A 26,655-nucleotide genomic window follows, 5' to 3' on the forward strand; every position below is an offset into this window, starting at 1 on the left:
GGTGATGTTTGGGGAATCTCAAATCAACAGTCTTCTAGTTCCAACCAGTCTGGGGTCTGCGTGCTAGTGGTCAGCAGTTTCCATTCAGTGGGGGTCCTGGTTTCTGAAAAATGACTCAGGGATGCTTGTCGGATTATTATCTATAGCTCTTGAGGAGGAACTAGGAGTCCTGTGACTAGTTGCTGAACTATTATTCAACCTACTGTTACTTTTCTTGCTTGGCTGCTTTCCTTTGTTTCTGCATTATCTCTCTACTCTAATCAAGTGCTCGAGTCTGCTCTTTGGCACTCAGGGAAGGCCTAGGACACTAAAGCTTTTTCTACAAACAAGAAGCAGGGGACACGAAGGGGCTTGTACACAGGAGGGCCCCGTAGGGTTCTGCTCAGTTTCACTTCTGCCTGTTTTTCTATAGCCTGTGAGCTAGGAATGGTTTTCACATTTATAAATTGTGGTAAAATCTACATAACATAAAATTTACCATTTTAACCATTTTTAAGTATACATTTCAGTGGCATTAAGTACATTCACATGTGCAACCATCACCATCCTTCATCTTCAGAGCTCTTTTCATCTTAAAAAATGGAAATGCCGTACCTATTCAACAATAACTCCCCATTCCCATCTTCCCCCAACCCCTGGCAACCACCACTCTATGTTCTGTCTCTATGAATTTGACTACTCTATGTTCCTAAAGTGGTCTGATCCCCAATTCCACTGTGTGTGTGGTTGTTCCACACACATCCAAGCAATTCTCAGACATCAGTTGGGTGTCCTACAGTTCAATGCAAATCTGACACCATCTGCATGGAGATAGCATCAGATCCCACAGGGTAAGTGTTCACTTCTACAAGTCTGCCAACCTCCTTCAGACACCAGTTGCAAGCTCAGGCCATCATCTGTTGTGCTTCTGGCTGACCAGCTATAGATGGGAGGTTCCAAAGACTCCTCTTTGGTTTCGATTAATTTGCTAGAGTGGCTCAGGACCTAGAGAAACACTTGATTTAGTAGATTACTGGTTTATTATAAAAGAATATATAACTCAGGAACAGCCTGATGGAAGAGGTGCATAGGGCAAGATACGGGGAAAGGGCAGGAGTTTCTACACCCTCTCCAAGTGTACCATTCTGCCCGAATCTCCATGTGTTCACCAACCTGGAAGCTCTCTGAATCCAGTTCTTTTGGGTTTTTATGGAGGCTTCACTGCATAGGCACGATTGATTAAATCATTGGCCACTGGCAATTGATTCAACCTCCAGCCCTTCTCCCTTCCCCAGAGGTCGGGAGGTAGGACTGAAAGTTCCAACCCTCTAATTACATGATAGGTTCTCCTGGCAACAATTACCCCTTCCTTAGGTGTGTTCCAAAAGTAACCTCATTAACATAACAAAAAATACCTTGATAATTCTCATCACTTAGGAAATTCCAAGGGTTTTAGGAGCTCTGTGCCAGAAATGAAGATGAATACCAAATACATATTTTTTTTATTATAAATCACAATAGTACAACATCTCATATAAGTGGAATTATACAGTTTTTATTCTTTGTGACTGACTTAGAATAAAGTCCTTGAGGTTCACCCATGTTGTTGCATTTCTCAAAATTTCCTTCCTTTTTAAGGCTGAATAATATTTCATTGTCTGTGTATACCACATTTTGCTTATCCATTCATCTGTCAATGGACACTTGGGTTGCTTCCACCTTTTGGCTGTTGTGAATAATACTACTATAGATATGGATGTACAAATATCTGTTCTAGTCCCTGCTTTTAATTCTTTTGAGTATATACCCAAAAGTAGGATTGCGGTCATAAATTCGTTCTATTTTTAACTTTTTGAGGAACTGCCGTACCATTTCCCATAGCAGCTGTACCATTTTCCTTTCTCAGCAATGCACAAGTGTTCTAACCTCTCCACATTCTCACCAACACTTATTATTTTCTGTTTTTTGTTTTTGTTTTTTATAGTAGCCATCCTAATAGGTATGAGGTGATCGCTCATTGTGGTTTTGATTTGCATTTCCCCAATGGCAAGTGATGTGCTTATTGGCTATTTATATATTTTCTTTGGAGAAATGTCTTTTCACAACCTTGGTCCATTTTTGAATTGGATTGTTTTTTCTTGAGTTTTAGGAATTCTTTATATATTCTGGATATTAATCTCTTATGAGGTACATGATTTGTAAAGTTTTCTACTATTCTGTGGGTTGCCCTTTTACTCTATTCACAATGTCCTTTTGCACAAAAATTCTTAATTTTGATGAAGTTCGATTCATCTATTTTTACTTTTGTTGCTTGTGCTTTTGGTGTCATATCCAAGAAAATCATTGCCAAACCCAGTGCTTGAAGACTTTCCCTTATGTTTTCTTCTAAGAGCTTTATAGTTTTAGTTCTTATGTTTAAAGTTCTTATCCATTTTGAGTTAACTTTTGTATGTGATGTAAGTTAAGGGTCCAGCTTCATTCCTTTGCATATGGATATCTTTCTTCCAGCACAATTTGTTGAAAAGACTATCCTTTCCCCATCAAATGGTCTTGGTACCCTTATTGAAAAAGTCGATCATATATGTAAGTATTCCTTTCTGGGCAATTCATATTTTTAAATGTTTGGGAAAAAATCAAAAGAAAAATAACATTTTGTAACATGTGAAGATTTTATGAGATTCAAATTTCAGTGTCCATAAAGAATGTTTTATTGCAATATATCCTGGCTCATTTGTTTCTGTATCATCTATGGCTGCTTTTGCATTATAGCAGCAACGTTGAATAGTTGTGACAGAGTCCATATTCCTGCAAATCCTGCAAATATTTACTATCTGGTCTTTTAAAGAAAATATTTGCCAACATCTGCTATAGATAGAGGATAAAGAGCTGTAAGATGTATTTCTCAGACTCTCTCACAGCTAGGTGGTAGGCAAGTGACACAGTTTCCACAAATCAGATTTATGCACACAGATTTGCATGTGGAAATGACTCACAAGAGGCAGCCACATGTGGGGAGATCAAATTCTCTGGTAAGTAAAGTAGTGGGGCATCCAGTTCTTCCACTGAGGTTGTTGGAGGGTTCTGGCATCTGATTGTTTATATCATCAGTGCTGAATGGCTGAAGGTGGCTGGAAGTGATGTCCCACAGGAAAGGTTCTGTGGTATGTCGAGGCATTTTTCCAACTGTGCTTTTTCTGGCCTCTTTGTTCCTGACTGTGTAGGATCAAATCCTAGTTCTCTGTTCACTTTGGAGAATCTGTGAGTTGCCTGATGTTCCTTTAATAAATCTCTTCCTACTTCAACAGTTAGAGTAACATCTGTTGTCTGCAACCTAGAACTCTGACTGATATATTCAGTAAAGACAATTATATTATACTCAGTAATATTTCCTCAAAAGGTAGAGTAGTGTTTTCTGAGAAAATCTTAATTCTAATCATGTCTTTTCTACCAACTTTTATTGCCCATAACCTTCCAATATCTCAAACTGATTTAATGGAATTTATAAATCATAAGGGGATAGAATAGAGATTATCAAAGGAGTAGATGCAAAATTTAGATGCAAAAAATAAAGACTCTGAGTGAGAAACCATAATTACAATAGCACATTTAATTGTAGGAACTTCACTCCCAGCCACTTTGATTTCATTGCAACTGAAAGAAAAAGAGATGTTTCTGAGAAGAAAGAAAATTAAGTTTCAGGACTATAACTTTGTAGAGCAGAAATCCTGAGAGTAATTCAGAAGAATAAGATTGTTTATCATGGAAGTGATTGTTTATCATGGAAATTACATCTTGGAGGTGATGGGGGTGAGCATATAGGGAAAGAGGGAATGCTCTAGACCTAGAGGTAATAATTCAGAATTTTAATCTCAGTTTTTCCACTTAGATGCTGAGTAAATCACCTCTTTCAGAGCTGCTCCCTTTTCTTCCAGGTGATGATTACACTCTTGAAAAAACAAAGTGCTCAAATTAAGATGCTGGTTTTATTGTTATTTATGCCCACTCTCCATTTTCCCACACAGTCATGTGGGTGAGTAATAGTGACATCACCACACAAACAGAACTCCTTACTCGGACTCTGCTTCAGGAATGTGCATGATTTTCAGACCCCTGCTTTTTTTCCTACAGGATATGTCTCTCTATTATTAGAGATTTCCACTTTTTCTTCCTAATTTGAACACACCGGTCCTATTGAGACAGTAATACTTCTCTCCATGTTCACCTCTCCCATAAAAAGGAAAAATTTCAAGTCCTACTCCACATGAGAAAAGTTGAGAGAGCGAAATGAAGAAAGTAATTAAAAATGGAATTAAAGTAAAAAGCACACACACACCCTAAAAGTTGACAAGATGATTCTTGAAGAAATCAGAACAGATGAAGAAGCAAGGCACAGAAAGTCAGTAAGCTAGTGCCACATGAAAGGTCGATAGGGAAAATAAAATGTCTCTTCAGAGAAAAGCATACTCTGGCAGAGGTAAGATGAGGGTTTTGCTCTTGAAGTTCACGCCCAGTGGACGGTGTCACTTAGGCAAAGAGCAACCTATGCAATTACTTGTGCCACAACCAGCTAGTGAAAAGCAGCATCAGACATCTGAGAAATAATTAACTGCTTGCCCTGCATTTTCAGCCTACAATTAGACAACTGTGAGCGCAATTATTTGTGTGGGCAATTTTGTAACAACAGATAATTGTGACTAAAGAGCTACCTTCATTGTGAAAGGGAGATATAATTGGGGCCCTCTTTTAATAAGTTTGTGTTTTAAATCTGAGCAAGTGTATAATTTGATTAGTGGAAAGACACCTGTGACTTTTTAATTACACTTTTATATTTTAACAAGTGCTTTCCCTAGTCTGTGGGCCTCACTGCAGCATCATTGGCACAGTACAATCATCATAAAACTGTAAAGAAATGCCACATCACAGATGGACCAGTCATGGATGTTATCCAGAACACATAGGTATTCTATAGCCAACACAGAAAAGGTACAAATAAAAGACCCAAAAGCTGAATCCAATGATTTGCAACATGCTTGAACTGTAAAGAAATCGACCAAAGGGCATCCAGCTCAGTGCCTGACATGTGGAAGGCACACAGCGAGGATTTCCTGAATTGATGCTGTTAAAAATCCCCTCCCTTTGTGCCCTCATAGTATTCAAAACATGCCTTTACTTAGCCCCCAGTGCTTTGTGTGTTTGTTTGTTTGTTTGTCTATCTCTCCCTACACCTTCTGGGCTATTGGAAGAAAATGCTCATGTCTTTTTCATCTTTTATTTTCCTCAGTCTATTTCCATCTCTGACAGCAGAAAATGAACTCAAATTAGTTTAAGTCAAACAAAACAGAACAGAATGTCTGGCCAACAGAGGTAGGCTCTCAGCAGGACTCTCTTCCTTTCCTCTATCTCATGAGTCAGCCCTCTTCAGGTAAAGTGGCCTCATTCCCTCTACTGTGGTTGGGTGTCCTTCCTGCAGGAGGGCAGGATAGGCTGATGGTTCTCAGTAAGACTGCCAAGGCTTGAATGTGACTCCACCCCTTAACCTAAAATAAGTTACTTAACTATTTTGGGCCTCAGTTTCCATATCTGTAAAATGGGGACAATAATAATACTTACCTTATCAGGTTGTTGTAAAGATTAAATGAGATAGTATATGTAAGGAACTCACCACGGTGTCTGACACATAAAATATGCTCAATAAATGTAAGCTATATTAGTTTGTTTTTGTTTTTGTTTTTAATGGAGGAAGCAGGGAGAGGTATAACTGTAGACAATTCTAGGCTTATAACATCCTAACTTAGTGACCCCAAATGAAAGAGGGAACATTTATATCCCAGCGTCTATAACAACTTCTCAGCATACACAATTTCGAGGAAGGATTCTGATTAGCTAAGACTTATTGAGAGTTTACTCTATGACAGGCACCATAGTAAGTGTTTCCATGCATTATATCAATGAATTTTCACCACAACTATGATGTAGTTGCCATTTTTATCCTCATTTTATAGACAAGCAAACCAAGGCTTAGAAAAGTTTAGTGCAGAAGGACACAGAGGTTGGCAACCCAACTACTCAACTCTGTACTGTAGTGTGTGTTAAAAAAACAAAATTCAACTGAGTACATTTTACAGGTCTAATTGGCTTCTCTGAACAATTCACAATTTGGGCAGTATCCCATCTAGCAAGTGCTCCAAAGGGCTACTGAAAGACAAGACAAGGAAGTCATAAATAGAAAAAAGGATTATTTCAGATTAGGTCATTTCCCTTTTGGGAAAAGATTGTCTCATTAGGTGGGTTACCTCATCTTCCTTTGGAGGATGCAGAGGACCCATGTGACAGGTTACCTCATTGGTGCTGACCAGAAAATTCCTGGCTGACCAGTTAAGACTACACTTCTAGGGGAGGATGAAGCTTCATAGGTTAGGTATTAAGCCCTGATTTGGTGGCATGGCCTAGCATAAGTGACTCCATATTGGGTCTGTGACTTTTCTTTTTTTTTTTTTTTTTTTAGAAATTCACGTTCTTTTTTTTTTTTTTAATTTATTTTATTTATTTATTTATGGCTGTGTTGGGTCTTCGTTTCTGTGCGAGGGCTTTCTCTAGTTGCGGCAAGTGGGGACCACTCTTCATCGCGGTGCGCGGGCCTCTCACCATCACGGCCTCTCTTGTTGCGGAGCACAGGCTCCAGACGCGCAGGCTCAGTAATTGTGGCTCACGGGCCCAGTTGCTCCGTGGCATGTGGGATCTTCCCAGACCAGGGCTCGAACCCATGTCCCCTGCATTGGCAGGCAGATTCTCAACCACTGCGCCACCAGGGAAGCCCTCTTTTCTTTTTTTTTTTTAAACAATTCCCCCTCAGCTTAACTGAAAGGGGTGATCAAAATTTAAGACATTAGCACTACGCTCATCTACTGCTCTGAAATTTTCAGTTTTCGTTGTTCCTTTGTGTGGTATCCATAAATTATAACATTTTTGCTTAATCCCTGTGACATGCACAGGTCACAGCTTCAGGCTCACAATCCTCAGTCAGTCATCCTCTTCATTTCTTTTCTGATGGTCCAATCTTATGGAGATCATTTGCTTGGTGGTTAGTGGCTACGGACTTGTATTTAAAGCTTTTGAGAAAATACAACACACCAGGGAGATCATAATGATTCTAATAAGCACGATAATTCCCAATGTCTGGACACCCAAACCAATCAAAATCAAGTAAGTCAAAGAAAAAGGCCATTGAAGGAGTCACCTTTTTAAGCCAAGTGGCTTGCTCAGTGATCTTGTGTAATTGAGTTTCAACTTTCCCAAAAGTGCACGGGTGGCATTGACCACAGCATAGACTCCTCGCTTAGCCAAAAGATAATCAAGGGTTATCCTATTGCCGAGAGCAACTTTGGCCAGAGAGCCTAAGGATCTTTGTTGGGCAGCTATTGTCTTAATGATGGAATCTGCGATATTTTCAAGAGTTAAGGAGAAACTTCTGATCATGTCCTCATTTGCATTTACTCCTAGCTAGGTAAGTATGGCCCTGCCGAAGGAGGAAGATCCTGAGTCATAAGTGCTTCCCCCTAGGTCCTTTCTTTTATCTTTCTTTTTTTTTTTTTTTTTTGGAATTTTTGAATTTTATTCATTTATTTATTTTATACAACAGGTTCTTATTAGTTATCCATTTTATACATATTAGTGTATATATGTCAATCCCAATGTCCCAATTCATCCCACCACCACCCCTGCCCCCCTTTCCCCGCTTGGTATCCATATGTGTGTTCTCTACATCTGTGTCTCTATTTCTGCCCTGCAAACCAGTTCATCTGTACCATTTCTCTAGGTTCCACATATATGCGTTAATATATGATATTTGTTTTTCTCTTTCTGACTTACTTCACTCTGTATGACAGTCTCTAGATGCATCCGTGTCTCTACAAATGACCCAATTTCGTTCCTTTTTATGGCTGGGTAATATTCCATTGTATATATGTACCACATCTTCTTTATCCATTCGTCTGTTGATGGGCATTTAGGTTGCTTCCATGACCTGGCTATTGTAAACCCCGCTAGGTCCTTTCTAACTCAATGATGTAAATCCAGGGGAATCAACCAATGAGGTCTCAGTTTGCTTGTGAAAATGTAGAGGCACTGTTGGATAACCTGAGGCATTGGCCGGCTGTGTGCCAGCCATCTAGGCATTCTTGGCACAAGAAGAATGATAACCAGCACAGACAAAGACAAACCCTGTTGGGGCACAATCATTTTCATTAAGGAGGTACTTTTAATGGATTCATTCTCAGGGATTGAGATCTCTTAGTGGATGGCGCCAAATCTGATCCAGATAATCATGGGAACGTAGAGGTGCAAATGTACTAAGATTTACGTAGGTAATTGTGTCTAATTGAGTACATACAGGTATGATCAGAGACAGGAAAAAACAAGGCCCAAGTCCTGGCCATAAAAGTTGAACTCTGTAAGAGACTTTGGGGTGGGCCGGGAGGGTTGACTGTAGTTTGCAGTGACATTGGGAATAGAAGAGAAATTGGTCACAGGAAGGATCAGGAAATCTCTGGCATCATGGATAGATCAAAATCTTTGATGACAAATCCAGCAATCTGGAAGTTTACCCCCCTTAACTATGAAACCTGGGAGATATGGATGAGGGTGTTACCTTTCCAGGCCAACCCCAGAGTAAAGAGAAGAAAAAGAAGGAGGAAGGTTTTCATGTTTAGTTAAAGTATGATGTCTCAATCCAGCATCTTAGGTAGAAGCAGTCTACTTCGAAATGAGCTACTTCTCCTTCTCGTCAATTCAATTTGGAGGTCTCCAGTGTCTGGTCTCAGGACCAGGTGTCAGGTGGAGCCTTTTTTAGCCATGAGAGAAATGTGTACCCAAGGTTCCATGCCTTCTAGTTTTGTAGCAGTGTCAGTGGTCAGAGCACTTGGTAAGGTCCCTTCTAATGGGGCTTGAGGGCTGTCTTCCTCTGATGATGTTTCCAGAATACCCAGTCACCAGGCTCCAGACTGTGACCAACAGGATCCTTTGAATTGAGATCTGGGAAAACTTCTTCAACCTGTTGATGATAGACTTTAGCATAAGACTTACAGTAGCTGGTCATACAAGCATGAGACATGCTTGTATGTCTCATGGGATCAGCTCAAGGGATCAGCAGAAAGTTGCATACTAATGGACACTGGTCTACCAGTGACTGTCTCAGGTGGAGATATGACTTTTGTTTTCCAGAGGGGGTACTGCATAGAGTCAGCAAAGCCAGAGGCATTACCTTAGGCCAAGGGAGTCCAGTAGTTTTCTCTTGACCTTGCCCGATGATTAAATGTGATAGAGACAGTGTAATTCCAAGAAGTTTATGAGGTTTTCATTAAGGCTTGTATGATTTGTCCTGTGAACTGGGTGCCTCAATCACTGGAGATAGGGGAAGGTCTACCCCAGGTGGGAAACACATTTTCTAATCGTTTCTTTGCCACCGTGAGGGCATCAGCCTTGTGGCAGAGGAAGGCTTCAACCCATCTGGAAAACATCTATACAATAACAACATATTGATCACACATGTTAAGTGGCAGTCAAGCTGCAGGTGCAGCTATAGGTGCTCAAGTGGTCCAGAGGGAGGAGGTCTGAGGCCTAAATAGTTTTTTCAGGATTATGGACCTGGCACGTCAGACATTACTACTTTTGCAGTTTTATCAAAGTCTCCCCACCAATGTCTGTTCATAGATTGAGTCATCTTAAATGCACTATGATGGGTGAAGGAATGCAAAAGCTGAAAAATGGGGTTTGCCAGGGAGTCGGGAAGAACCAAGTGGCTGTCTTGGGTTTCCCATAGCCCTGACTGTTCATTTAATCTACAACCATTGTTTGCCTATCTTAATTTCTCTGATTCAGGGGCAGACTGTTGCCATGTTACAAGGACATCAGGATGACAAAAGTCTGGCAACAATGGGTCATTCTGAGAGGCAGAATGGACTTCATTCACAAGAGCCATAATTTTTATAGACTTTGTTGCTACTGCTCTCACATGAAAGTCAGCTAGGGCATTCCCCTGATACTCACTCAGGTTCAGTCCTTTTAGTGTGAGCCTCAGTTTTGAAGACAGCAATTTCAGAAGGGAAGGAAATAGCATTAAGAAGATCATCTATATTACTTGTTGCCCACTGTGGATTGGGGTCCCAGAGGCTGTAGGAAAACTCTTCTGTTTCCATAATATCCCCAAATCATGCATGACTTCAAGACATACCACCAGTAAGTGTAAATGTTAACAGTTTGTCCCCAGATAACTGCCATGATCTGATAAGGGCATCTGCTTATTGAGCTGATTTAGTTTGTGGGAGGTTTTCTCTTTCAAGTCATTCATGTTGGGTTGTAATAGCATAAACAGCTTGGAAATTTCCATTGTCATTTCTACAGTATAACCCATCAACAAACAGGATTAACTTAGGATTGGTTAAAAGGGGTACCTTGTAAATCAGGACGCAGTGTCACAAAATGAGATATTCTTATCTCATAGTCTTGGGGCTCACCTTCATCAGGTAGAAGTAAAGTAGCACGATTAAGAATGTTGCAACGTTTAAGATGGAGATTAGGAGGCGGAAGCAGAAGAATCTCATAGGAGGTTAGCCTGCTTGCAGAAAAATGTGTCAGTTCAGAGTTAAGACAACTCTGGACTACATGAGGAGGTTGTAAATAAACATTATTTCCTAGGGTTAGGTCTGCTGAGGCTTCCACAAACTTCCACTAACGGGCAGGAGCAACTGAATCAAGTTGCCTGCTACAATAGGCAACAGGTCTGTGTTTATTACCGTGTCCTTGCATGAGCATTTCCAGAGCCTGGTTCTCTCTCATGCACAAAACGAGGTGAAATGTTTTGAATCATTAGGCAGCCCTAGGGCAGTGGTTCTTGCAGAGTTTGTTTGTCTTATAAAAGCCTGCTCATGTTTATCTTCCCAAAGAAGGTGTTCAAGGACTGAAAGTTTAGCAAGTTCCTAGAGTGGGGAAACTAATAGAGAAAAATTAGAAACCCATAGCCTGCAATAACCAACCAAGCTTATTAATCCATGAAACTCTCATAGTTGCGGATCTAGGATCTAGGAAATTCTTAAATTAGCTTAATCCTTTTTCGAGATAGTTGGATTTCTTCAGTGCTTAGGTTATGACCTAGGTAATGAGTGGTATCTAGAAATAATTGTAATTTTTCCTTAGTGACTTTATGTCCCTTTTCAGCTAATCTTTTATGGCTGCCTCTTTGGTAACTGAGCACAGTAAAAGGTCATCTACATATCATAAAAGGATTGATTTCCAGGGACTGAAGGGAGCTTACATCTTGGGGGAGAACTTGGGAGAGTACTTGGGAGAAATAAGAAGGGGCCTCAGTGAACCCTTGAGACATGACTGTCCAGGTATATTACTGATTGTGAAACTGAGTCCCCCGACTTCGAGTTACCCTGCTGAGTTACTTTGTTCCCTTTCTTTTTTTTTTTAAATTGAAGTACAGTTAATTTACAATGTTGTGTTAGTTTCAAGTATACAGCAAAGTGATTCAGTTATATATATATGGATATATAAGAAGATATATGGATATATAAAAAGAATAGATACGGATATGGAGAGATATATAATATCTCTCCATATCCGTATCTATTCTTTTTCAGATTCTTTTCCCTTTAGGTTATTACAAAATATTGAGTATAGTTCCCTATGCTATACAGTAGGTCCTTGTTGATTATCTATTTTATATAGAGTAGTGTGTATATGTTAATCCCAAACTCCTAATTTATCCCTCCTCCTCCCCTTTCCCCTTTGGTAACCATAAGTTTGTTTTCTATTTCTATGGGTCTATTCTGATTTGTACATAAGTTCATTTGTATCATTTTTTTAGACTCCACATATAAGTGATATCATATGATGTTTGTCTTTCTCTGTGACTTACTTCACTTAATATGATAATCTCTAGGTCCATCCATGTTGCTGCAAATGGCATTATTTCATTCTTTTTTATGGTACTTTATTGCCTTTCTTGTCCTGCCCCTGTTTTCCTCAGGATTGAGTAGTATCAGAGAAAAGGGGGGATTGAAAATGAGTCGGGCACTTCCAGGTACAAAAGCCCCTTCATGTCCCCTGGTTCTTATTTGTAGAAAAAGGCTTTAGTCTCCTAGGCCTTCCCTGAGTTCCAAAGAGCAGACTCAAGCAGTTACTAATTAAGGAAGTGAGGAAATGCAGAAACAAAGGAAAAGCAGTTGAACCAAAAAAGTAATGATAGGCTAGGCAAGAGTTAAGTGATAAAACAGAGTCTTAGTTCCTCAATCCATATACTAATCGGATTACTGTATCCAATTATATACTAATCAGATGCATACCTCTGAGTTGTTCTGTAGAAACTAAGACCCCCGCCCAGGTGGAGGATGGTGACTCATGCTGACCACAAGCACGGTAGACCCCAGACTGGTTGGAAACAGAAGGTTGATGATTAAGATTCCCAAATCATCATCCTGTTACCTCACCACTAACCAATCAGAAGAAAGTCCATGAGCGGCAACCCTCACCCCAAATGTTGCCTTTAAAAAATCCTCCCCTGAAAGCTACCGGGGAGTTGAGTCTTTTGAGAATGAGCCACCTGTTCTCTTTGCTTGTTGCCTGCAGTAAGCGCAGTGCTTTCCTTCACCACAACCTGGTGTGAGTAGCTTGGCTTTGCTGCTCACGAGCAAGTGGACCTGAGTTCCATTCGGTAACAATTGTTCCAAGTAAAGGAAAATAGTTGTTGGTTATTGGGGGTCTAAGAATGTTGCAAAATGCTGAACAAAGGTCTACAATAGTGAACCATTTTGAGTCTGGTGGGACTTGTGACAAAAGGGTATTTGGGTTTGAGACAACTGAGAAACTGGGAAAACGATCTTGTTAATAGCTCTTAAATCCTAGACAAATCACCATCCCAATCCATTTGGTTTTTAAACTGGCAGGATCTGTGTGTAGCAGGGGCTGGTACAGGGAATGACTAACCTTTGGGTGATTACATCTTCTGATGTGAGTGTGAGGCCCTATATGGCCTCAGGATTCAGTGGGTATTGAGGTAATTTAGGAAGAGGTTTAGTAATATCTACCTGTATCTTTATAGGCTCTGCACTTGTTATTCTCCCAATGTCAGCACTAGAAATTGCCCACAGATTTTTGGACATCTCGATTAATTTAGGGGACTTTTGTTGGAATTCTTCCTCTTCTGTATCAAGAACAGATTGCATGAACATAGAAGATCAGGTTCAGGTTGGTCAGGAAATTCTAAAGTGAGGTCTCCATTGGAAGCAAAACGTATTAGCCCTTTTAATCTAGAAATAAGATCTCTGCCTAATAGATTGACTGGAGTTGTGTCAAATAGCAAAAAAGAATGCTTTTCAGTAAAAGATTCTGGAGTCATTTCTACTGGCTGAGATAGAAATTCTCTCTGAACTTTATTAGCTACCCCCACTATGGAAACCTCTGAGGGATTTGTTGGCCTATGAAAATGGTTTAAAGTAGAATGGTTTAAGGTAGAAAGAGTAGCTCCGATATCAACTAGAATTTGACAAGGTTTCTCATTAATTTTAATTTCAGTTTCCCCTTGGTCATTTAAGGAAATTACTGATAATAGTTTACTGGAGAATCCCTTGGAGTCCTGTCAACTCTGGGAACAAGCCATATGGGCCCTCCCTTGGGAGTAGACATGGGGGCACTCGAGTTGAAGCATTTGCATAGGACCTTGGAGGACAATCTTTTTTTCCAGTGTCTCAGTTGATTTCAAATGAGACAAAGGTCCTTAGGCCAGCATTTTGGTGGTGGACCCCTAGGAGGGTGTAATACGAGAGGCTGAGAGGTATTATTTTAGGTCTCTGGTCTTGGAGCTGTTATAGCTGTAAGGCCAACAGGTTGGCAGATTTTTGTTTGTGGTCTTACTCTAAGATCCTTTCAAAATGCTCAGCTGTGGTCATGAACTCAGTCAGGTTGTTGCCTCACCCCGCCCCCCATCCTATTTTCTGCCTTTTTATCAATCCACTAATCTCAGGAGATAACCATTTACAAATAGGGTAGCTAGAGCATGTTGGGTGACCCTACTTATGTGGAACCTAGAATGCCACAGGAAGAGGGCTTCTAGGTGGGCCTTAAAATCTGCCGAAGATTCAACTTTCTTTTGTTTGCATGATTGAATAATTGGCCAATCAGTGCAGACAGGGGAGACTCTAGGAATGGCTTATAAAAGGTCAGTTGCTATTTTGCGAGGTTTTTCTGGTCAAAGATCTCGAATATTATTCACAGGGCTTTGCTATTTTGCTTCCTGCATCCATTTTTGGGCTTCACCAGGTCCTATGAACACGTGCACAAGTTAATAAGGTTCTGGCATCCCGGGATCATAGACCTCAATAATGACTCTTCAAAAAAAATTAGGGGGGATCCTCCATAGTTTAGGAAATTTCTTAACTATGTCAGTCTTTGACAAAGGGGTGAAAGATACCTGAGGAGGTTGTCTGCAACTTCAGGTATTCTTATGTTAAAAAGTAACTGTTTAATAGTCTTTTCAGAGTGGAAAGACACTTCACACAGAGAATCAGTAAAACATGAGGTAAAGAAGGATAGAGGGGAGCAGTGTCACGTCAGTCCTACTCTCTTTTGCTTTAGGTGCTTCTTGTATTTTTAATTTTTTATTAGCCTGTTATAACGAGTCTTTTAATGAAGGTATTTTGGAATTTGAAGGCTTTTGGAAGTTTCTGCAACCCAATTAAAATAGGTATCCCATTCTGTTTAATTCAGGAAGCCTTACTTTCAAATGCACTTCCTAAATGAATTATTTTGTCTAATTGGAACATTCTCCATAACGGCCATTGTAATTCTAGATTGTTTTAGTAATATTTTTCCATTTTTATAGATATTTACAGTTTCCAGGATTATAGTTCTTGGACATAAAATAAGCAGGTGTGCTGGAAGGTGTCACGCTTGGTTCTTTAGAAACTAAAGATCCAATCTCTTTTAGCTGGCCTTTATCTACACAAAACAAGACAAACAAATATGTGCACTTTAACACTCCAGCAGTAACAAATTACTGCAGCTTGGCCAAGAAAAAGGCTCTCTGTGCACCACCAACAATTCCCAATGTGGAACTTGGGACTGGAAGAAAGGATTGAACAAGCAGACCTCAAATGGAAGCTGCAGACTGATTTCAGATAAATGGGGAATCGCAGCTGCCACCAGCGGTTCCCAATGTGGAATCTGGGGAAGGATTCTAAACAAATGCGGAACAGCAGACCAAACTGCCAGCAGTTCCCAAAGTGGAATCTGGGAACAGAACCGAGGGCTGGGGGTTTCCAATCAAATGGGGAATTGTGGCTCAAACTACCAACAGCTCCCATCGTGAAACTAGTGATTCTAGACAAATAGGGAATGGGCTGGAAAGCCAATTAGATTGGGAGCTCGACACAAAGAGAGTAGAGTTCAGAATCAAGAGAAACTTACCCACAGCCTTTGGAAATGGTGAGAAGGATAGTGAACTCAAAAAGGGGTTCATGGGCACCATGCCTGTGGGTTTTTTTGTCCCCAAATGTCATCAGAAGTTCACTTCAAATCCCATTGCTGCCACCAAATCTGTTTTAAAAACTAAACCAAGTAAACTTTAAAGATCTAATTGGCTTTGTTGAATATTCATGAATCAGGCAGCATTCCACCTAGCAAGTAAAGGGGACCTCCAAAGGGCTATGGAAAAGGAAGGATTTTTAAAGGCAGGACAAGAAGTCATAAACAGAAAAAAGAATTATTTCAGGTTAGGTTATCTTCCCTTTGGGAAAAAAAAGAGTCTTATTAGTTGAGTTAACTCATCTTCCTTTGGGGGATAGAGAGGGATACCATGAGAAAGGTTACCTTATTGGTGCTGACCAGAAAATTCCTTACAGACTGGTTAAGACTACATTTCTGGGGGATGTCACAGCTTCACTTAGATTAGGTATTAAAGGTTAAAGGTATTAAAGGTGGGTTAATGTGTGGCCTAGCATAAGTGACTGCATTTTGGGCCTGTGGTTTTCTTTTTAAAATGTGAAAGCAGCAGTAGACAATATGTAAACAAATGAATATAGTGGTATTTTAATAAAACTTCTTTTATGGGCACCAAAATTTAAATTTTGTATAATTTTCATGTCATGAAATATTATTCTTCTTTGGATTTTTTAATCATTTAAAAATATAAAAGCCATTCTGAGCATAAGGGCTGTACAAAAACAGGCAGTTGGTTGGATTTTACCATTAAGCCATTGTTTGCTGATGCCTGGCTTCGTCACTTTCCCAAGGCCACACAGCTTAAATGGTGGACCCCAGCATTAGATCCAGGTGGTGTGACTCTGTAGTCTGCACATTTAACATGTCTCTCATTTTGTAAAAATGTACTAGTGTTGAAGAATTGAGTCAATAAGACTATAAGGAAACATTGAAGACTTTGAGATAAGCAAAAATGACTACTGGATAGTTTTTCAGCGGAATGCGGGAGTCTCCAAGAATATGACTGGGCTATTTTACAACTCTGTATGTTGTAGCAAAGCAATAGCAATGCAAATAATTCTTGACTATAGACATGCAAATAAATTCTGTCTGGTGGAAGAGCAACACTACCCCACTGTGAAAAAGTCAGTTTTGTATACACTTGTAAATTCATTTCAGTATTCCTGATCTATACATATGTCTATTCTTTGGATTCTCCTTTTGAACTGGTTGTAACATCTACCCGGTTCCATCAGTAAATAATGAGTTAAATAAAATCTTTACCATGTATTCATTTGATATCTGAGTGAAAGTCAGGATTTTACCATTTTGAAAATTATCCTCTTAACAGTTTTTTTTGTTTTTGTTTTTTATTATTTATTTTTGGCTGCATTGGGTCTTCGCTGCTGTGCACGGGCTTTCTCTAGTTGCGGTGAGCGGGGGCTATTCTTCGTTGCAGTGCACGGGCTTCTCATTGCGGTGGCTTCTCTTGTTGCGGAGCATGGGCTCCAAGCGCACAGGCTTCAGCAGTTGTGGCCTGTGGGCTCAGTAGTTGTGGCGCATGGCCTTAGTTGCTCCACGGCATGTGGGATCTTCCCGGACCAGGACTTGAACCCGTGTCCCCTGCATTAGCAGGCGGATTCCTAACCACTGCGCCACCAGGGAAATCCCCTCTTAACAGTTTTGAAGGTCTTCGTGAGATGCCAAGTGGATTCACCTGACAGAGCTGGTTGACCTTTGCTTACTCTCTGTTTTTCTAATTTTAATTGTATCTCTACTAATTTTGTGTTCTGATTTGTTTATGGCCAATTAGTGTTTCCCCACTGGTGAGAGCAATGACTGGGAATTTGATTTATGGTCTGACTATTTAGTAATTTCTGTAAAGGGATTATTGGATTATAAAGGTCTGTAGACATGTGTTCATTTTTTTATGTTTGTTTATATGTCTGTTTGACTATTTTGAGCTAACTCAAAGGTGAGAGAGAAAGAAATTTGAAGAGGCTACACTGCTGGCTTTGGAGACATGGTAAAGGGCTGCAAGCCAAGGAAAACAGGTGGCCTCTAGAAGCTGGAAAAGGCAAATAAGTGTGTTCTCTCCTAGAGCTTCCAGAATGAATGCAGCCCCTTTATTTTACCCCTTTTCAGACCTAAGACTTTCAGAAGATAGTAAATATGTGTTATTTTAAGCCACTAAGTTTGTGGTAGTTTGTTACAGCAGCAAGAGGGAACTAATACAGATTCTTTACCAATATGTCCTCCTTTCACCAGGATATAATTGTGAGGAGAAAGGAGACTTGGGAGGAACTGTTATAACAAAGAATCCATCTGAGGAAACTGAGAGTTCGATATGCAGTAGCTTTTCATTTGCTGAGTTGTGATAATCTCTCATTGACTGGGCTGTTGCCAGGCAAGGAGAAATTCTTCCTTCCTCCTGCTGGGGAGTAAAATAGTACCCTTCTTCCTGTTGGAGTTGCAAGGAATATCTTTTCCTGTTGGGTCTGCAATTGGGGTCAAGTGCTAAAGCGTGAGAGCTCCCCTTTCTGGTCTTCCAACTCCATTTTAAATGAAGTTTCTGTTCATTAATTTCCACACTGCCATCTGACGGCTGTCAGTCTCACTTCTCCTCCTGGCTGGCTTTTCCACTTTTTCTGTTTATAAGTAGCGTCCTGACTGGACCGCCCACCAAGTTCCTCTTTCTGGTCTAAGGATTACCAGGATGCTGCACACACCTGAGAGGAAGGAAGTCCTTCCTGAACCAGCGCTCCAGCTGTGCACATCCCAAAAGATGTCTTCCTCCAACTGTGTCCTTGTGATACTGTGATATAATAAGAAATATATATTTGGTCTTCCTCCCCAGTTTCTGGTACAGAGCTCCTAAAATCCTTGTAATTTCCTAAGTGATAAGAGGTGAAAGGAACACCTTTTGTTATAGTATTTAGTTTTTGTCCCCAGTTTCTGAAATAGCTCTAGAACAATAAAGGTGGAAGGAGTATATTTTGTTATTCATAACAAGCCCCTTCCAACCAGAAATAAGTTTATGTGAATGAAGTGATTTTTGAAAAGTCCCTAAGGATGGGGGCTTTTTGCCAGGGAAACCAACCATGTGATTAGAGGGTTGGAACTTTCAGCCCCACCTCCCCAGCTCGAGGGAGGGGAGAAGGGCTGGAGATTGAGTTAATCACTAGTGGCCAATGATTTAGTCAATCGTGCCTACCTAATCGTGCCTCCAAAGGGGTTTGGAGAGCATCCAGGTTGGTGAACACATCCGCATGCTGGGAGGGTGGCATGCCTGGAGAAGGCTTGGAAGCTCTCTGCCCCTTCCTACATACCTTGCCTTGTGCAGCTCTTCCATTTGGCTGTTCCTGGGTTGTATCTTTTTTATTTTTTTAATAGTTGATTTACAGTGCTTTTTTTAGTTTCAGGTGTACAGCAAAGTGATTCAGTTATTTCACAGATTCTTTTCCATTATAGTTTATTACAAGATATTGACTTGTAAAGTTAACGGCAACTTTGCCAACCACCTTGACTTTTATGTCCCACCTCTACATTTTTCTTCACTGTTTACTGAGCACCTACTGTGTGCTGCTTAATGCAGGGGACACAACTAAATTGTCCTCCTTAGTCCTGCTTAGAACATCCAGTTCACAACAGCCCCATTTTTGGGGGGTGGGGCACACCACACAGCTTGTGGGATCTTAGTTCCCCGACCAGGGATTGAACCCCTGCCCTCGGCAGTGAAAGCACTGAGTCTTAGCCACTGGACCACCGGGGAATTCCCTGTGTTATACAGTAAGATTTTGTTCTTTATGTGAGTTGTATCTTTTAGAATAAAGTAATAAACATGTTTCCCAGAGTTCTGTAAGCTGTTTTAGCAAATTATTGAACCTGAGGAAAGAGTCATGGACACCTCCAGTTTGTTGCCAAGTAGGACATGAGTTGTGGGTAACCTATGGACCTACTGCTTGGGATTGGCATCTGAAGTGGGGACATCTTCTGGGACTGAGCCCTTACCCTGTGGGTTCTGATGCTACCTCCAGGCAGATAGTGTCAGAATTGAATTAAATTATAAGACACCCAGTTGGTGTCTGCAGAGAATTGGAGAATAGCTTGGTGTGGAAAACCCACTGGTTTGGTGTCATAAGTGTTGTGAGTAGAAAGAGAAATGAAGTTTTCTCTTTCATTCCTTCTTCCCTCCCTCAGCCCTACAAAATAGGGCAGTCCTTTAGAACTGTCCTTTTAGACTGACAGACAAAACAGGAATACTTCCTTATTATACATTGCTATGGTTTCTGGTCTCCATACAATATGCATGGATTTTGTTTATAGGTGGGGGGAAGCTATTTTTATTTAAAAACAAGAAAGAAAAAGTTATGAGACAGCGATCCCAGTTTTATTTAAAAAAGAAAAGAAAAAATGTGTATGTGTATAAGAAGACACTGGTTTTTATGGTAGACATTGCCAGTGATAGGATTACAGCTAATTTTAATGGTTCACTTTCATCATTTTCCAATTTATTACAAAAATAATTTTTAAAAAAGGTACGTCATACATAACATCCTCATATTTTTTATTTTTTCATGGTTCCTCAATGATCCACCAAATTGTAAGGAAATCATGAGTGAGAAGCATGCAAGTCAGATTGACTTGTCTGGGGACCAGAAGCACATCAAATAATCCTAAAAACACTTATCAGAGCTGCAAAAATAAAGAACTAAGGATCTGGACCCAAAGCCAGGCCATGCAGCTGTGTTCCCAGTACATTAAGTAGCACCTGACACACAGATGGTGCTGAGTAAATGAACAAGAACTCTGCGTGGCCTCTATTATGCAGAAGTTATCCTCTATGACACTGTGCATGGATTCTCCTCTCTTTTTGGTCCGATTCTGTGGGCCTCTAGAGAAGGAAACCTCTCTCCCTCTTTTCTCTACCAGGCAGGACTTGGCATGCCCAAGGAAGCACAAAATGTTTTCATTCTTGAAAAGAGTGTTGGAAACTGTGTACACTTCATGGTCAGTTAGACTTGGCCCCAAACCTCAGCTTCCCCTTTTCAATTGAGGTCTGCTATCTATGGAGCATCTGCATATATCTATGCACACAAACACACTAGGATTACAGAGGAGCTTACCACCTAGTTATGCAGTTCTCAGGGGTACTGTTTTCTCTTCTGTCAAATGAAGCTGGTAATTACCAGGCAGGGTTGCCTGGAGCATTAAATGAGACAGTGCTCAGAAAGCACCTAGATGCTTGGCAAACATTAGCTGCTGTTGTTGTTATTATTATTATTGTGTTGAATTGGATTTAAAGATAAATGACTGTCCTATAATGTTTTCGGAAATCAACAAATGTCTGAGCCCCTGTATGTATATGCCAGACACTGCCCTAGGTAGGAACTTTTAGGATTAGGAAGGTGGGTACTATGCTCTTAGAAATCATTATCCATATCTTTACAAAGGTAATCATGTTTTCCTTGGCAACACCAGCCTGGGGATAAAAATTGTCAAAAGTACAGTCCTAGAGCTGTATTTCTTAGGTTCTGCCCAACCTATCCAATCATAGGGACCCCAACTCTTCTCAAATTCCATTAAAGTCAGTGTGTCATCTTTGCTGGCCAATGCGTCCTCTCATCCTGGCATGTAGTACCGCTCTTGCTGGCAAAAGTAGAGCTGATGAAACCAAAATCATACAACTCACATTGGGACTTGAACCCTCGGTCTTTTAATTGAAATCACACACCTGGTCTCAGGACTTAATGAAGCTCTGGTTCTTGATGTCTTGTTGCAGAAAGAATTCAGTGAGAGACAAAGTGATAGGTAAGAAGTGGATTTATTTAGAGAGACACACACTCCACAGACAGAGTGTGGGCCATCTCAGAAGGTGAGAGGCCTGAAATATGTCATGGTTAGTTTTTATGGGCTGGGTAATTTCATAGGCTAGTGAGTGGGTGGATTATTCCAACTATTTTGGGGGAAGGGACAGAGATTTCCAGGAATTGGGTCACCGTCCACTCTTTGACCTTTTATGGTTGGCCTCAGAACTGTCATGGCACTGGTGGGTGTGTCATTTATCCTATGCTAACATATTACAATGAGAATATAATGAGGCTCAAGGTCTACTGGAAGTCAAATCTTCTGTCATTTTGGACCTAGTTGTTTCTAACCAGTTTTTGTCATGTCGTATGGCTATGTCATTCTTTTAAAGGTTGTGCTGTGCTCCCTTGCCTCCTGTTTCACTGACACCAGGTGAGGTCTCCAATCCTTCTTCCTGGGTCTAGTTGCTTTCTAGACCCTTTCCCTGTACCGTCTATCTTTCTACTGGGATTAGGTCCAGACAAGAGCACGAGAACCCCCACATGAATGCCTCACTGGAGTGAATACAGTGAGGCTCCATCTGTGAGGAAGAACCACAGTAGAGCAGCCATTCTCCTCCAACAGCTTAGAGAGATGCTAACAGAACAGTTTTTGTTTTCATCTCTCCTCTCCTCAGGACTCTTTCAACAGTCCTGATGAGGAGACCATGGTGAGCAACACAGTCCCCACTGTAGGGGAGCAGAAATTACCACCGTAAAATATGTCTCTTTGGCATATTAATTGTTTTAAGCTGTTATTTTCTGAGAGAGAGCAAACTTGGGAAGAGCTCTGGAAACCAAGTAGGAGTTGCTCTTTTGTAGGAAACTTTTACATTTGTAAAGAAAATCTTCATTTGTAAGGGTGTCTCCCTCTCTGTGCCTGGAGGAAGAGGATGACAAAATATCTAGAAACAGTTATCAGTGGAGAAGGCAGACTTAAATCTGCATCACAATCACCCTTGTGTTACTGTGCTTTTCCTGGTAATCTCCCATAACTGACTCTCCCTACCATCAACCCCTCTTTTGTCTTTAGCTGAGGATGGTATTTAAGGTAAAAGCTTGGATCATTTTGGCAAGTTACTCAGTTTTTCTGTGTTTCTGCCATGTATACATGTTATTAAACTTTGTTTCATTTTCTCCTGTTAATCTGTTTTATGTCAATTTTAGTTCTCAAACCAGACGAACCTAGAAGGGTAGAGAAATATTTCTTCCTCCCAGACACTGCTTTCCTCTGGGCTGATAACATGGCTCTCTCTGCTTGACTTCACTTCCCCCAGAGGCCTCCTTGGTTCTTCCTTTGATCCTTTCCTGGACAGAAGTTCCTACCAAACCTCTAGACACACTCCACTCCTGAGTCCTTAGACTCTCAAGATGGAACCCCTGCTGCACAGTAACTGAAATACAGGCAGAGCAAAAACTATGCTATTTTTAAAATCACATCTCTGTAACTAAGCCCTAGACCCTTTAACTGTACCCCAAGTAATGTGATTTCAAGACCCTTCAGTTCTTGGGTCATCCTCTCAGGACATTTTATAATGTGTCAATTGTTAAAAAAATATTCTGATATTTGTTAAAATGTTAAGGAAGACATTATTCAAGACTATTGCAGGGCTTCCCTGGTGGTGCAGTGGTTAAGAATCCGCCTGCCAATGCAGGGGACACGGGTTTGATCCCCAGTCCGGGAAGATCCCACATGCAGCAGAGCACCGAAGCCCCTGCGCCACAGCTACTGAGCCTGTGCCCTAGACCCCGTGAGCCATAACTACTGAGCCTACGTCCCACAACTACTGAAGCCCATGTGCCTAGAGCCCGTGCTCCACAACAAGAGAAGCCACCATAATGAGAAGCCCCCAAATCACATCGAAGAGTAGCAGCTGCTCGCCGCAACTAGAGAAAGCCCACACGCAGCAACAAAGACCCAATGCAGTCAAAAAAAAATTTTTTAAAGGCTATTGTAATCGAAGTATTGTAATGGGGGAGAAAGATTCAGCTCATCTCCAAATACAGCCAAGACAGTTGGGGATTTATAGCCTTGAGCTGAGTGAGGAGTCAGTGGATGGAAAATTACTAGGAGGCAACATCAAGGGTAGAAGGATTCTAAGTAAACTGACTTAGCAGGATTCTTGCTACAACTGGGCTAGGTAGGCTGAAGATAAGACATGGGCCAAGTTCAAGGCCTAGTTGAAAATAGGTCTTAGAGGAGCCTAAGTTTGGTTAAGGAGAGAATCTTTGTTACAGTATTGCCTGTTTTAAAATGTGGGTGCTGCAGGAATTCCCTGGTGGTCCCGTGGTTAGGGCCTGGGTTCGATCCCTGGTCAGGGAACTAAGATCCCACAAGCTGCACAGTGGCCAAAAATAAATAAAATAAAATAACATAAAATAAAATGTGAGTGCTGAAACTGAATAATGTAACACAGACATGATCTGATCAGTGCATGGTCTAGAAGGGTTCTGTCCTTTCTTGATATGAATGCTAAATTTCTCTAATGTCTAAGGTTGATGTGAGATTGCTGGGTAACCACAGAACCCCATTATATGGTTGGCTCATAATTAAGATTGCAGGCAACTAAAACATCAGGTGTTTACTCACAAGAATTCTCTCTTTTTAATCTTTCCATCACCGTACTACTAATGCTGAAAACTTGGCCTCTGTGCATCAGTACTGAATCAAATCTCAGAGAGTTTTGGGTGAAGTAGAAAAGAATAGCTTTATTGCTTTGGCAGGCAAAGGGGGACACAGTGGGCTCATGCCCTGAAAAACTGTTTGTCCCAACCTGGGAGGATTTGGTGAATTTTATAGCAATGGTTCAAGGGCAGAGGAATTGCTGATAAAAAATCAGGGTGTGTGCAGGGCCTGCACTCCTTTAATCTGGTCTCAGGTGGTCTCCTGATGAGCTTTTCTGGTTCCATTAATCTGGCCTCAGGTGGTCTCCTGATAAGCTTCTCTAGGTTATCAAACTGTGATCTTCTCTGGAATGAAGAATGCTAACATCTTCCATTTGTTGGGGGTTTTAGTTCTGTAAAGAGCTCAAAGATATTGTTATGTGTATCCCTTCAAGGGGAACCAGGACCTTGCCCCAAGGCTGCACTATTGTTTCTTGGCTGCTCCTCCCTTGTCTCTGCATCCTCTCCCTTCCCTGATTAGCAACTTCAAATCTGCCCTTTGGAACTCAGGGAAGGTCATGGAGGATAGAGTCTATTCCCTACAAACAAGAAACAGGGGACACAGAAAGACTTCTGTGCCCAGGAGCCCCAGGGTCCTGCTAGGTTTCACTACCCAAATAATATTGCTCAAATATAGACCTGAGTGTTTTCCAGCTCCAGCCCTGAAGGCTACAGCATCAAGATCTTGATGCCCAAGAAGAACCAGATTGCCACTTATTGACTCCTTTTTAAGGAGGGACTGATGGTGGCCAAGAAGGATATCCTATGCCTAAACACACTGTCGGGGAGGAAGAAATTTTCCTCTACCCTTCTAGGTTCTCTTGCCTGGTCTAGAGATTAAATTGACATGAAACAAATTAACAGGAGAAAATAAAAGTTTAGGTTACATGGGAGAAACCCAGGAAAACTGAGTAACTCACCGAAATGGCCAGAGCCCTCATCTTGAACACCACTGTCAGCTAAAGACAAAAGAAGATGTTGAGGGTGGGGAGAGTCAGTGATGGGAGGTTATCAGGAAAAGCAAGTAAACAAGGGTAAGTGTGATGCAGATTTAAGTCATTGCCTTCTCCATTGATAAGTGTTTCCAGAGATCATGGTCATCCTCCTCTTCCAGCAAGGAGGGAGACACCCTTACAAATGGAGATGTCCCTTACAAAAAGGCAACTCCTACTAGGTTTTCAGAGGCCTTCCCATGTCTGCTGTTTCTCAGAAAATAACCACCTCAAAACAATTAACATGCCAAAGAGACATATTTTAGGGTGGCAAATTCTACTCCCCTATAGCCTGGAGCTGGCAGATAAGAATGTGCCCAATCTTCACATTATGAAGGCCATTCACTCTCTCAAATGACAAGGCTATGTGAAAGAACAGTTTGCCTGAAGACGTTTCTATTGGTACCTTACCAAGGAGGGTGTCCAGTATCTCTGTGATAACTTCCACCTGCCCCCTGAGCCACAGCCGTCTTGAGATTGACAGGTCAAGGCCCAAGGGTCTGGAGAGAGAGTAACCTGCAAGACTCACCTGAGGGGACGCTTACAGAGACACCTACAGAGAAGCTCTGTGCCCCCTGGTGTGGACAAGAAAATCAAGGCTGGGGCGGGGTCAGCAACCAGATTCCAGTTTAGAGGTGAATTCGGTTGTGGATATGGTCAGCTACCTCAATAAAGTTGGAGGAGATTGTTTTCTGTTAAATAAATCTATAGCCAGGAAAATGTGTGTGTGTGTGTGTGTGTGTGTGTGTATTTATATATATATAACAAGCAGAAATCTGTGGAACCCTTCTGGGTACAAAAGCCCCTCTGTGTCCCGTTTCTTCTTTGTAGAAAAAGGCTTTGGTCCCCTAAGCCTTCCTTGAGTTCCAAAGAGCAGACTCAAGCAGTTACTAATTAGGGAAATGAGGGAATGTAGAAACAAAGGAAAAGCAGTCACGAAGCAAGTTCAGCAGTAAAACAGTTTTAGTTCCTCCTCAAGGGATATACATAACAATCCGATGCATATCGTTGGGTTGTTATACAGAAACTAAGACCCCCCACCCAGGTAAAGAATGGTGACTACATGCTGACCCCAGACTGGTTGGAACAAGAAGGTTGATGATTAAGATTCCTGAAATATCACCATGTTACCTCAGAACCAACCAATCAGAAGAAAGTCTGTCAGCTACAACCCTCACCCTAAATATTGCCTTTAGAAACCCTTCCCTGAAAGCCATCTGGAAGTTTGGGTCTTTTGAGCGTGAACTGCCCATTCTCCTTGTTTGGCACCCTGCAGTAAACACTGTACTTTCCTTCACCACAACCTGGTGTCAGTAAATTGGCTTTGCTGTGTGGTGGGTGAGCAGATCCAAGTTCAGTTCAGTAACAATATCAACTTCCAATTATCTACCCAATAAAATCCATCCACTTTAGCACAACACATAAGCCCATCACAGTGGGATCAATTAGTGTTAGTAAATTCTCCCATGTAGGGAAGCAGAATTTGTCACCCCAAAATTGTCTCTTTGGCATATGAATTACTTTAAGCTGGTTATTTTTTGAGAAATAGCAGACATGGGAAACACTCTGAAAACTGAATAGGAGTTACCCTTTTGTAAGAAATATTTACATATATAAAGGGAAATCTCCATTTGTAAGGATGTCCTCTTCACTGTACCAGGAAGAGTAGGGTGACCAGTACTCAAGAAACTTATCAATGG

The 26,655-nt window shown here is 41.1% G+C and overlaps 1 pseudogene; it reads left to right on the forward strand.

Moving 5' to 3' along the window:
- Positions 1-25,628, forward strand: part of LOC103008238 (40S ribosomal protein S10-like) — a 116,710-nt pseudogene extending 91,082 nt beyond the window's left edge.
- Positions 25,629-26,655: the final 1,027 nt, after the last annotated feature.

The sequence above is a fragment of the Balaenoptera acutorostrata genome, chromosome 11 (genome assembly GCF_949987535.1).
Source record: "Balaenoptera acutorostrata chromosome 11, mBalAcu1.1, whole genome shotgun sequence".
NCBI classification, from domain to species: Eukaryota; Metazoa; Chordata; class Mammalia; order Artiodactyla; family Balaenopteridae; genus Balaenoptera; species Balaenoptera acutorostrata.